General features: G+C 43.9%; 1 protein-coding gene across 2 annotated transcripts in view; it reads right to left on the bottom strand.

The window, feature by feature from the left end:
* Positions 1–12,901, bottom strand: part of LOC118394723 (potassium voltage-gated channel subfamily H member 2-like) — a 73,405-nt gene that overhangs the window by 26,962 nt on the left and 33,542 nt on the right. The gene's annotated exons all lie outside the window — the stretch shown is intronic.

Here is a 12,901-nt window from a genome sequence, read left to right as displayed (position 1 = left end):
GTCAAATTTCTGCCCTGCTAAAGCTGCCCCAGTCACAATAACTGGGACACTGTGAAGTGTAAATGTCTAGGAGCAACAAAGGCTCAGCAGCGATGTGATAGGCCACACAAGCTCACAGAACGGGACCGCCGAGTGTTGAAGGGCGTAGCGCATACAAATCATCTGTCCTGATTCAGAGGGGTTTGGACACATTTCAGCATCACTACCGAGTTCCAAAATGCATCTGGAAGCAACGTCAGCACAAGAACTGTTTGTCGGGAACTTCACGAAATGGGTTTATATGGCCAAGCAGCCGCACACAAGCCTAAGGTCACCATGTGCAATGCCAAGCATCGGCTGGAGTGGTGTACAGCTCACCCCCATTGGACTCTAGAGCACTGGAAACTCGTTGTCTGGAGTGATGAATCACTTCACCATCTGGCAGTCTGACGGATGAATCTGGGTTTGGCGGATTCCAGGAGAACGCTACATGCCCCAATGCATAGTGCCAACTGTAAAGTTTGGTGGAGGAGGAATAATGGCCTGGAGGTGTTTTTCATGGTTTGGGTTAGGCCCCTTAGTTCCAGTGAAGGGAAATCTTAACGCTACAGCATACAATGACATTCTAGACGATGAATTGCTTCCAAATTTGTGGCAACAGTTTGGGGAAGGCTCTTTCCTGTTTCAGCATGACAATTACCCTGTGCACAAAGCGAGGTCCATACAGAAATGGTTTGTCAAGATCTGTGTGTAAGAACTTGACTGGACCGCACAAAGCCCAGACCTCAACCCCATTGAACACCTTTGGGATGAGTGCAGGCTATTATAGCAGCAAAGGGGGGGACCAACTCTATTCATGCCCATGATTTTGGAATGAGATGTTCGAAGAGCAGGTGTTCACATACTTTTGGTCATGTAGTGTATATATACAGTATACACACACTGAGTATACCAATGTAAAGGAGGCACAGAGAAATAAATGATTACAAATATATAATTTCCATGAAATAAACACACAGTGATTTACTGAATTAGGAATACAGTGATGCTTTTAAAAATACAATTAAAAAGACTGCATTGGGGCTTTAACATCCATTGTAGCCCTACAGACTGCTTCACACAATGTACATACACATAAAGACTCTAAAAGCCAGAAACATGATTAACTTATGTTATATTTGAATATTTATCCTTCTCATTACGTACCAGTCAGATTGAGAAATGACAGCAGATCCGGAAAAGGCAGCAAATAGATAGCAATCACACAAAATTACATTTTGGGCTGAACACAGAACATACTATTTTCCTCACCCACAGTAATACACATAACAGCAGCACTAAATGTCTTGCTATCAACATCCCAGTTGGTAAGTAAGACCATGTTTAATTTATGTTTCTATTCCTGTATCTATGCTAGGATTACCATAAACAACTTCACACAACTGGCACTTCAATCATATCCTTTCATGACTGGTACTGTGAATTACTGGATCATATTGACATTTCTAGGTCAGCAACATGATGCGCATTGACACCTATTGACACATCTCCATATCAATGTCAATTGTTATTGTGAGGAAAAGCTTCAACCACAGATTTTCCATAAAACAAGTCTTAGTTGATCAGTTATATGTTTCACTCCAGTGTCCCCCCAGCATAGTCCGTAGGGCTTTCCCTGTCGCCCTCATCACAGGTGAACTCAGCTCTCCCTCCTCTTGCATCTTTTCAAATATATTCCAAAGTGTATTCTAAGGAGAACAAAAGCTCCTGGGGTCCTCCAGGGAACTCTGCAATTGGGAAATGTGCTAAATGCATTGGAACTGGGACAATTGATTCTTTATTAGGCTACAGGATGTCAAGTAAGTGCACATATGTGTTTCTAACTTTACGTTTCATTGTGGTTTGAAGCAGAATGGCAATGCTATGACAGCTTCTGCCTCCGAGAGAAAGAGAGCAAGAAATAGCGAGTTTTCCCACATTGTTATGTTACAGCCTTATACTAAATTGGATTAAGTCAAATGTTTTCCTCATCAATCTACACACAGAGTGAAAACAGGTTTTTAGCTATGTTTGCACATTTATAAAAACCAAAATACCTTATTTACATAAAAATGTCAGAGCGAAAACCAAGCCATGAGGTTGAAGGAATTGTCCATAGAGCTCAAATACAGAATGGTGTTGAGGCACAGATCTGGGGAAAGGTACCAAAACATTTCTGCAGAATTGAAGGTCCCCAAGAACACAGTGGCCTCCATCATTCTTAAATGGAAGACGTTTGGAACCACCACAACTCTTCCTAGAGCTTGCCGCAGGCCAAACTGAACAATCGGGGGAGAAGGGCCTTGGTCAGGGAGATGACAAAGAACCAGATGGTCACTCCAGAGCTCCAGAGTTCCTCTGTGGAGATGGGAGAACCTTCCAGAAGGACAACCATCTCTGCAACACTCCACCAATCAGGCCTTTGTGGTAGAGTGGCCAGACGGAAGCCACTTCTCAGTAAAAGGCACATGACAGCCCGCTTGGAGTTTGCCAAAAGGCACCTAAAGGACTCTCAGACCATGAGAAACAAGATTCTCTGGTCTCTACCTACATGTACATACTACTTCAAATAACCGGTGCCCCCACACATTGACTCTGTATCGGTACCACCCGTATATAGTCTCGCTGTTGTTATTTCACTGCTGCTCTCTAATTACTTACTTTTATCTCTTAATCTTTTCTGTATTTTTTAAAACTGCATTGTTGGTTAGGGGCTTGTAAGTAAGCACTGTAAGGTCTACACCTGTTGTATTCGGCGCATGTGACTAATACAATTTAATCTGATGAAACCAAAATTGAACTCTTAGGCCTGAATGCCAAGCGTCATGTCTGGAGGAAACCTGGCACCGCTCAATACCATCCCTACTGTTATGTTCTGTTAATTACTGATGTCCCCTTTAAGAATGGAGCCCCCTTGGTCATGCTCAGTGTTGTTCTATGTTATTCTGGTACTAACTCGTTTTAGTAAATGTGAAGCTTCAGTTGAATTTCTTGTATTCAGAGTCTTTCTTATTGTATAAATAAGTAATAAGAGCTAAGACACTACAATGGCGACGAGGATGATTACCTGCAGTGTGCTTCACGAATGCAGATGGAGCTCGTAGGAAGAGGAATATTTAGACCCTGTAGCACAACAGCTAGCAAGCAGTGAAGACGAGGGGAGCGCTGACGACAACGAGGCGGCAGATTAAAGACCTGTGGAGCCGGAGGTAAAGAGAATGGCTAGCAACGGGAAAATAGATGTGTTTGATGATACGCAAGAGAACTGGGCAACTTACATTGAACGACTGGAACAGTACTTCATTGCAAATGACATTGCTGATAACAACAGAGTACCAGCGTTGTTGAGTTTAATTGGCCCAAAAACGTACAGTTTGCTAAGAGATCTGACTGCCCCTCTTGTTACGGATACAGTTATCCTGTGTGTGTGTATCCTGTGTGTGTTTCTTTTCTCTCCTTCTCCCCTCACAGGTGAAAACCATCACTCCCCAATCAGTCAACAATCAAAAGACACACCTCCTCCTATTTCCTGACCTATCACAGTTCCTTCCCCATGGTTTAAAAACCCCATCATTTGTTTGTTCTAAAGCTCAGCTCAGCTCAGCTCAATCTCTCTGTAATGCCATGTCTGTAGGTCTCTGTGTTTCACTCTCGCTTTGTGTCTTAACCTCTCTTTTGTTAAAGCACTTCATAGCACTTTGTCATCACCTGTGAGTATTATTTTTGGTTATGGTATTTGTTTGTTGCTGGTGGGAAAAGGGGAAACCAAGACAAGTCGCCCATGGGCATACACTACCCGTAGGTGAACTTTGTTAAATACACTAGTTAGAACTGGGCGGACCACCCACTGTATTTTTGGTTAGTTAGCTGTGGTTAAAGTAGGCTAGTCTAGCTTAGGGGTGTGTTTTTGTATACTTATTGTTTCTTTCCTTGGGTCCAGCTCAGCCCCTTTTCCTGCTCCCCCCATTACCGTGTGTTTATAAATAAACCTAGAGTTTGACGGTAGATTTCTGTTGTCGTGGTTATTTCGTTCACACTTTTACTTTGTCACAATAATAATCTGCATGAGTTATGTTACGGGTCTCATTACCATCCCCCCTAGACCGACGGGCCTAAAAGGATTCGTAACATAAGTGGGGTCTCGTCTGGGATCTGTCATAACTGACACCCATGCCGCTCATGTAGATTGTTGTAGTGGTATAGTTCAGTGTTTAGCATCATAGCTGAAGTAGCATTAGTGTTTGCTATTTTCTTTGGCACTTGTGAAGTAGTGTAAAATGACTACTTTTGATTTGAAATCCTTTTTGGATAACCCTTCGTGGGAGGTTTTTGACAAATGTCGTAGAGTTGATTTAATGACCTTGGCTGACCATTATTCAGTATCGATTCCGCAGAGTTTAGTTAAGGCGGAGGTTAAACGGCTAGTATTAAATGTATTGTTGGAAGAGCAGGTGCTTGTGTTACCGCTGCCTGAGCCTACTACCCCTGTAGGGGATGTTGCTGCTCCTGTGAGCCCATTGGTGTCTGATAATGAGGGAGAGGCTAAAACACCAGCCACATTGTCCCGTTTTGATCCACTCTCCCCACTGTCAAATGGTGATGCCAGGAGGGATGTCCGTTTAGCACAGTTCCAACTGGAGGTGGAAGAGAGCCCAAATTAGGCGAGAGACTCTCCAGTTGGAGATGTGTAAAATAGAGGCAGAAAAAGAACGAGAACAACGGCATTTGGAGATGTGTAAAATTGAGGCAAACAGAGAACAAAGGCAGTTGGAGTTCAAAATGCGCCAGATGGAACTGGAGGCAGAGACAGCGAGGCTAGCCTCCGGTCCTACTGTGCCTGTTTGTGAGCCGTCCTCACCTGCTGTGTCCTCAAACACGTTTGACATTAGTAGGCAGATTGCCTTAGTACCTTTGTTCAGAGGTTGACTCCTATTTTTGTGTATTTGAGCGTATAGCCGTAGCATTGAAATGGCCTGAAGAGGTATGGTGCCTATTACTTCAGTGTAAATTAACTGGTAAAGCCCAAGAGGTTTTGTCAGCGTTACCTCTGGAGGACAGTTTGAATTACGAAGTGGTCAAAGCTACTGTTCTTCGTGCCTATGAGCTTGTGCCTGAGGCATACCGACAGAGATTTAGGTCTCATAGAAAGTCTTCTAGTAAGACTTATGTGGAATTTGCTAGAGACAAGGGAAATCTGTTTGATAAATGGCATGCTGCTAGTAAGGTAACTGATTTCAACTCTCTCCGGGAGTTAATCTTGTTGGAAGAGTTTAAAAATTGCTTACCCGAACGCATTGTAGTTTACCTAAACGAACAGAAAGTATCCTGTCTGGCAGAAGCGTCTGTGTTGGTAGACGAGTTTGTGTTGACGCACAAGAGTGTGTTTTCGGTTCAAACCGAGAGTAGAGCCACTGAGTTTCCTACCTTTAGCCCTAGTCGGCCAGCAGTAGTATATCAAGCACGCCAGAAGAATGAGCGTCCCTGTTTCTATTGTCATAAAGTAGGACATATGATTAATGATTGCTTCCTGCTTAAACGCAAACAGGGGATGCCTCTTCGTGCCAAGCCACCAACAGGTGTTGCTCTAATTCGTACGGTTAAGAGGTCGGCAACAAAACAGGTGCCTCAGGGTAACTGTAGTTTGAAAGTCTCAGTCCCCGACCGCAGTTATGAACCATTCATTTTCGAGGGGTTTGTGTCCCTAACGAATGACGAAGCGTCTCAGCGCTCGGTTAAAATCCTTAGAGATACTGGTGCGGCGCAGTCGTTTATATTGTCTGATGTGTTGCCCTTATCTGACGATACATACTGTGGTTCCAGTGTGTTAGTGCAGGGTATTGAAATGGGTTTTGTCCCGGTGCCATTGCACTTTGTGAAAGTACACTCTGACTTAATCAGTGGAATATTCAGAGTGGGGGTACGCCCTATGTTGCCAGTGAAAGATGTGACCTTTATAATGGGTAACGATATTGCCGGAGGAAAGGTAGTACCCGTATTGGAAGTATTGGATAAAAGTGACCACTCTCTCTCGAATGAGCTGGCACAGAGTTATCCACATGTGTTCCCCGCTTGTGCTGTCACTCGTGCTCAGGCACGACAAGAGGGTGACGAGATAGATTTGTCGAACACTGTTCTGTTCAAAGAGGTTGATCAAGAGGATGGATTGTGTGATACCTCTGAGAAGCTGATCACCTCTGACAAACAGCCTAGGAAAGAATCAAAGAACGTTGAACTTATTGCATCAATACAGTTACCAGTCACTCGTGAGCAGCTGATTGCTAACCAAAAGGTTGACAACAAGCTTGCTAAATGTTTTTCTAGTGTTGTCTCATTGGAAGATGTGAAGAAGAAGAACGTGGCTTACTTCATTGATGGTAATCTCCTCATGCGTAAATGGAAATCCCATGTTGATGCGGATGGAGATTGGAATGCTGTTTACCAAATAGTGATTCCTACAGCCTTTCGACAAAATGTGTTATCCCTTGCTCATGATCACCAGTGGTCTGGTCATTTAGGAATCACAAAAACTTATGATCGGATCCTTCGACATTTCTTTTGGCCGGGTTTAAAACAAGATGTGGCTCAGTTCTGTCGGACATGCCACACATGTCAGATAACAGGAAAACCAAATCAGGTTATTCCTTCCGCTCCTCTTTGTACCATACCTGTCATAGGTGAACCATTCGAGCATGTGGTGGTTGATTGTGTCGGACCGTTACCGAAGACAAAATCGGGTAACCAGTTTTTTGTTAACGATAATGTGTTGGCAGATGCTTTGTCTCGTGTGTGAAAATGATTTCTGAATGTTTTGCAAGGTTGTTGCTTTGTTGTAAGTATTCATTGAAATACTGTAGTCGCAACCCCTAGGGTTGCTCTTTTAAGGGTGGGAGTGTTACGGATACAGTTATCCTGTGTGTGTGTATCCTGTGTTTATTTTCTCTCCTTCTCCCCTCACAGGTGAAAACCATCACTCCCCAATCAGTCAACAATCAATCAGAAGACACACCTCCTCCTATTTCCTGACCTATCACAGTTCCTTCCCCATGGTTTAAAAACCCCATCATTTGTTTGTTCTAAAGCTCAGCTCAGCTCAATCTCTCTGTAATGCCATGTCTGTAGGTCTCTGTGTTTCACTCTCGCTTTGTGTCTTAACCTCTCTTTTGTTAAAGCACTTCATAGCACTTTGTCATCACCTGTGAGTATTATTTTTGGTTATGGTATTTGTTTGTTGCTGGTGGGAAAAGGGGGAAACCAAGACAAGTCGCCCATGGGCATACACTACCCGTAGGTGAACTTTGTTAAATACACTAGTTAGAACTGGGCGGACCACCCACTGTATTTTTGGTTAGTTAGTTAGCTGTTGTTAAAGTAGGCTAGTCTAGCTTAGGGGTGTGTTTTTGTATACTTATTGGTTCTTTCCTTGGGTCCAGCTCAGCCCCTTGTCCTGCTCCCCCATTACCGTGTGTTTATAAATAAACCTAGAGTTTGACGGTAGATTTCTGTTGTCGTGGTTATTTCGTTCACACTTTTACTTTGTCACAATAATAATTTGCATGAGTTATGTTACGGGTCTCATTACCATCCCCCTAGACCGTCGGGCCAAAAGGGATTCGTAACACCTCTGAAGCCCTCAATAAAACATTCACAGAGATTGTGGAGATATTGCAAAATCACCTATCACCTAAACCACTCCTCATCGCGGAAACATTTTTGTTTCCACAAGAGAGATCAGAATGAGGGGGAGGGTGTTAGTACATATGTAGCAGAGTTGAAGAAACTGTCTGAACATTGCCAGTTGGAGAGAACCTAGATGACACATTAAGGGATAGATTTGTTTGTGGACTGAAACATGAACACATTCAAAAACATTTGCTCACAGAATCAGATCTCACGTTTGCAAAGGCTGTTGAAATTGCTGTGGCTATGGAAATCTCGACTAAAGATGCATTTGAGTTGCAAAGTAAAAGAAATACTGACCAATCACAAACTTCCCTACACAAGTTTTCACGCAACCGACAGCGCCCCCGTGTGGCCGAAAAAGGCAACAGGTGTGACAGAGATGGTTACAGAGCAGAGGACTGCCATTTTAAAGACTAAATTTGTCACATGCTGTAGAAGGGGGCACATTCAAAGAGCATGCAGAGCAAAATTCAGTCATAATGGGAAAATTGAGAAAACGAAAGGGTCTGTGAATGCACTAGCAGAGAACAGTGGCAGTGATTCATTCAGATGAACGATGAATTGGTACAATGGAGTTAAACACAGTGACTTCTCCCAGCAGTAGCATAATATGGGTGACACCAGAAATTGAAGGCAAACCTCTCAAAATGGAGCTGGACACAGGATCTGCAGTGTCTATAATGTCCACTACTGTCTACAATGAGCACTTTAAGGCTATCAAGCTGAAGAACACAAATGTGTTGCTGAAGACATACTCAGGAGAGAGATTGAGCCCAATTGGGGCGTTGCAGGTCAAAGTGAGTTATGGGGAGCAAACACAGCAGTTACAGCTGTATGTGGTGCCTGGAACCCCATTGTTTGGCAGGGAATGGCTTTCAAAAATAAAGCTCAACTGGTGTGACTTGAAAATGCTCCACAAGTTCCAGTCCAAAGAGAAAGGCACAGACCAAACACTGGAACACTTGCGGAAGAAATACAACACAGTTTTCAGTGATCAGATGGGAACAGTAAAAGGCTTCACAGCAAAACTTTACTAAGAGATGACACAATTCTGCAAAGCCAGATCTGTACTATACTCTCTGAGACCAAAGGCTGAAGCGGAAATGGATCGCTTGCAGGATACAGGGATCCTGACAAAAGTGGACAGAAGCGAAAGGGCCACACCCATAGTTCCTATTGTGAAGATAGACAGGTCTGTTAGAATGTGTGGGGACTTCAAGGTAACTGTGAATTCAATGTTGCATGTGGACCAATACCCCCTGCCACGTCTGGATGACATCTTTGCTGCACTAGCTGGTGGGAAACACTTCAGTAAAATCGATCTGAAACAGGCTTACCTGCAGCTACCGGTTGAAGAGAGCTCCAAAGATTACCTGACAATAAACACACAAGGTCTATACAGGTATAACCGCCTGGTTTTTGGCATTGCATCAGCCCCAGCCATTTGGCAACAAACTATTGACCAGATTTTTCAAGGAATCCCAGGCACCCAGTGTATCCTGGATAACATGATCATAACAGGACGCACTGACAAAGAGCACCTGGCTAACCTGGAAGTGGTCCTGAAAATACTGAAAGATAATTGTCTACATGCAAACTTACAGAAGTGTGAGTTCTTCAAAGAAAGGATTGTCTTATTTGGATATGAAATCGACCGCAAGGGATTGCACAAAACACAGGACAAAATCGATGCAATGGTACAGGCACCACGACCACAAAATATCACAGAAGTGAGATCTTTTACGGGACTGATCAATTACTACAGAAGATTCCTCTCAAACCTTTCAGCAGTAATCAAGCCTCAAAATCAGCTCCTGGAAAAGAATAGGACATGGCGGTGGACAGAACAGTGTGAAAATGCGTTTCTTGAGGCAAAACGGCTCATCACATCTGAACAGGTCCTAATGCATTTACAACCCTGAACTGCCAGTGAAGTTGGCTTATGATGCGTCCCCTTATGGCTTAGGGGCCGTCCTTTCACACACACTGAAAGATGGGTCAGAGAGGCCAGTTTTATTTGCGTCACGAACATTGAATTATGCAGAGAAAAACTACTCACAAATCGACAAAGAAGCACTGGCACTAGTGTGGGGCGTCAAGAAATTACACGCATACCTATATGGCAAGCGTTTCACACTGGTTACGGATCACCAGCCTTTGCTTTCCAACTTCAGTCAAAGAAAGGCATTCCGGCAATGACAGCAGCCAGGTTACAGCGATACGCCTTGTTCCTTGCCAGTCATATGTATGACATTGAGTTTAAGCCGTCGTCCATCCACACAAATGCAGATGGATTATCCAGACTGCCATGTGCAAGAGAAAGACAAAGGAGTGTGGATGCAGTGGACATTTTCCATACTGCTTAGCTCGAGGCACAAGCACAGTTATCAAACAGGATACAAGGAAAGATGTGACCTTTTCAAAAGTGTACACCTGCATCATGTTAGGATGGCCAGCTACTGGCAGAAAGGAGCTGACTCCGTATTTCCAGCAGAGAAACGAAATGACAACGTACCAAGGATGTTTGATGTGGGGAATGAGAGTCATGATACCTCAGAAATGCCAACATCAGGTTTTACATGAAGGTCATGTTGGAATTGTCAAAACGAAGCTGCTCGCAAGGAGCCACTTCTGGTGGCCGGGTCTGGATCAACAGATAGAAAACATGGCGAAGAACTGTTGCAGATGTTTGGAAACCCTTCACATGCCTGCTCCTGTCCCAGACCAAACATGGGAATGGCCCGCAGAGCCATGGTAGAGAATTAATATGGACGACGCTGGTCTCTTTGAAAAGAACATGTTTCTGTTTATAGTTGATGCCCATTCCAAATGGCCAGAGGTGTTTTGCACTGACTCCTCCACCTCAGCTCAGACAATACAGTGTCTCAGAACAACGTTTGCATGCTTCAGATTGCCGCTGCAGTTGGTAAGTGACAACGCGCAAGCTTTTGTAAGTGACGAGTTTACAAGATTCATGTCAGTAAATGGAATCAAGCACTCAACCTCAGCTCCGTACAACCCTGCCACCAATGCGCTGGCAGAATGCTTTGTGCAAACCCTAAAGCAATGACTACGTGCAGCAAAACGAGACGAAGGGACTATGCAAACAAAACTGGCCAAATGAAGTGCTGAACAAACAAACCAAGATGCTCCCCGGTGGCCGGGGACAGGAAGTGATGGTGCAAGACTACAGAAGGGGAGGGAAAAGGACAAGAGGGACCGTACATACACAAACAGGACCCAGAAATTACCAGGTTCAAGTGAGCCCAGACATAATGTGGCGGCGTCACATTAACCAAATGCATTCCAAGGAAAACAGCACAACAATCGAGAGAGAACAGGCACAGAGAGCTCCTGAGAGTGACATACGGAACGGTAGAGGACAGTGGGGCGGTAAAGAGACCCCAGGCTGAAAGAAGGGAACGTGTTGATGAAGGTGCTGCTATAGCAGAAGCTATAATGGACCAAGCACACACTGAGGATGTTCAGGAGCCTCCAGACAATCCTAGGTGCTACCTAGAAGGAAGGCACCGTCCACCAGACACACACTGAGGATGTTCAGGAGCCTCCAGACAATCCTAGGTGCTACCCAGAAGGAAGGCACCGTCCACCAGACACACACTGAGGATGTTCAGGAGCCTCCAGACAATCCTAGGTGCTACCCAGAAGGAAGGCACCGTCCACCAGACACACACTGAGGATGTTCAGGAGCCTCCAGACAATCCTAGGTGCTACCCAGAAGGAAGGCACCGTCCACCAAACAGACTGGATTTATAAACAAACAAACAAAAACAAACTGTTCAAGTTCAAATCAAAAGATGCAAAATAACTACAACAAGTTCTGGGAAATGTTTCAGTTGTGGTTTGGTAAAAGAAACTATGATTGTATAAGAGAGGGAATGTTATGTTCTGTTAATTATTGATGTCCCCTTTAAGAATGGAGCACCCATGGTCATGTGCAGTGTTGTTCTATGTTATTCTGGTACTAACTCGTTTTAGTAAATGTGAAGCTCCAGTTCAATTTCTTGTATTCAGTCTTTCTTATTATATAAATAAGTAATAAGAGCTAAGACACTACACCTACGGCGAAGCATGGTTATGGCAGCATCATGCTGTGGGGATGTTTTTCAGCGGCAGGGACTGGGAGACTAGTCAGGATTGAGGGAAAGATGAACGAAGCAAAGTAAAGAGAGATCCTTGATGAAGTCCTGAGTGCTCTGGAACAGGTTATCAGACTGGGGCGACGGTTCACCTTCCAACAGGACAATGACCCTGAGCACACAGGAAAGACAATGAGGGAGTGGCTTCGGTACAAATCTCTGAATGTCCTTGAGTGGCCCAGCCAGAGCCTAGACCCGATCGAACATCTCTGGAGAGACCTGAAAATAGCTGTGCAGCGACACTCCCCATCCAACCTGACAGAGCTTGAGAGTATCTGCAGAGAAGAATGGGAAAAACTCCCCAAATACAGGTGTGCCAGGCTTGTAACGCCATCCCCAAGAAGACTTGAGGCCGTAATCGCTGCCAGAGGTGTTTCAGCAAAGTATTGAGTAAAGGGTCTGAATACTTATGTAAATGTAATATTTCAGTGTTTTATTTTTTATAAATTTGCTAACATATCTAAAAACCTGTTTTTACTTTGTCATTATGGGGTTTACTATTTTAGAATAAGGCTGTAAACATAATAAAATGCATAAAAAGTCAAGGGGTCTGAATACTTTCTGAATGCACTGTATACCATGTGTACCCCATACATACTGTACGACTAATAAAACTTGAAACTTGAGTTTCCTCTTCTCATATGTTTGTTTGCTCACTTGCTCACTTCAAAACTGAGTAAAAAGTGGATACGTTTTCCGTATCTGATTTCCTGTCCTCAATGGCAAACTGAAAATGAACTTCTTCAGTTCAGACTGCATCTTGCTATACCTCTCCAGTGCTCTTTCTAGATTTTGATGATTTTTTTCTTTCTCTGTTTATTTCAACTTTGGGGATTTGGGAGATTCAATCAGCATCTCTACAGAGATTTGTCATTCTGACTGATGCTTCCGAGAATGGAACCACCAGCCAATAGGATCCCTGTCACCTCCACTCTCTGTCCTGAATCCACCCTGAGTCCTTCAGCATCTCCTGACTCAAACCCTGACTCTCCCCTTAAAGTAGTTCAGAGTCCTTAGAAGCTGTCCAATAGCAAGAGGGATGG

The sequence above is a fragment of the Oncorhynchus keta genome, chromosome 15, assembly GCF_023373465.1.
Source record: "Oncorhynchus keta strain PuntledgeMale-10-30-2019 chromosome 15, Oket_V2, whole genome shotgun sequence".
In the NCBI taxonomy this organism is placed as follows: Eukaryota; Metazoa; Chordata; class Actinopteri; order Salmoniformes; family Salmonidae; genus Oncorhynchus; species Oncorhynchus keta.
Note: the sequence above shows the minus strand (reverse complement) of the source record. Positions and strands in the feature narration are given on the sequence as shown.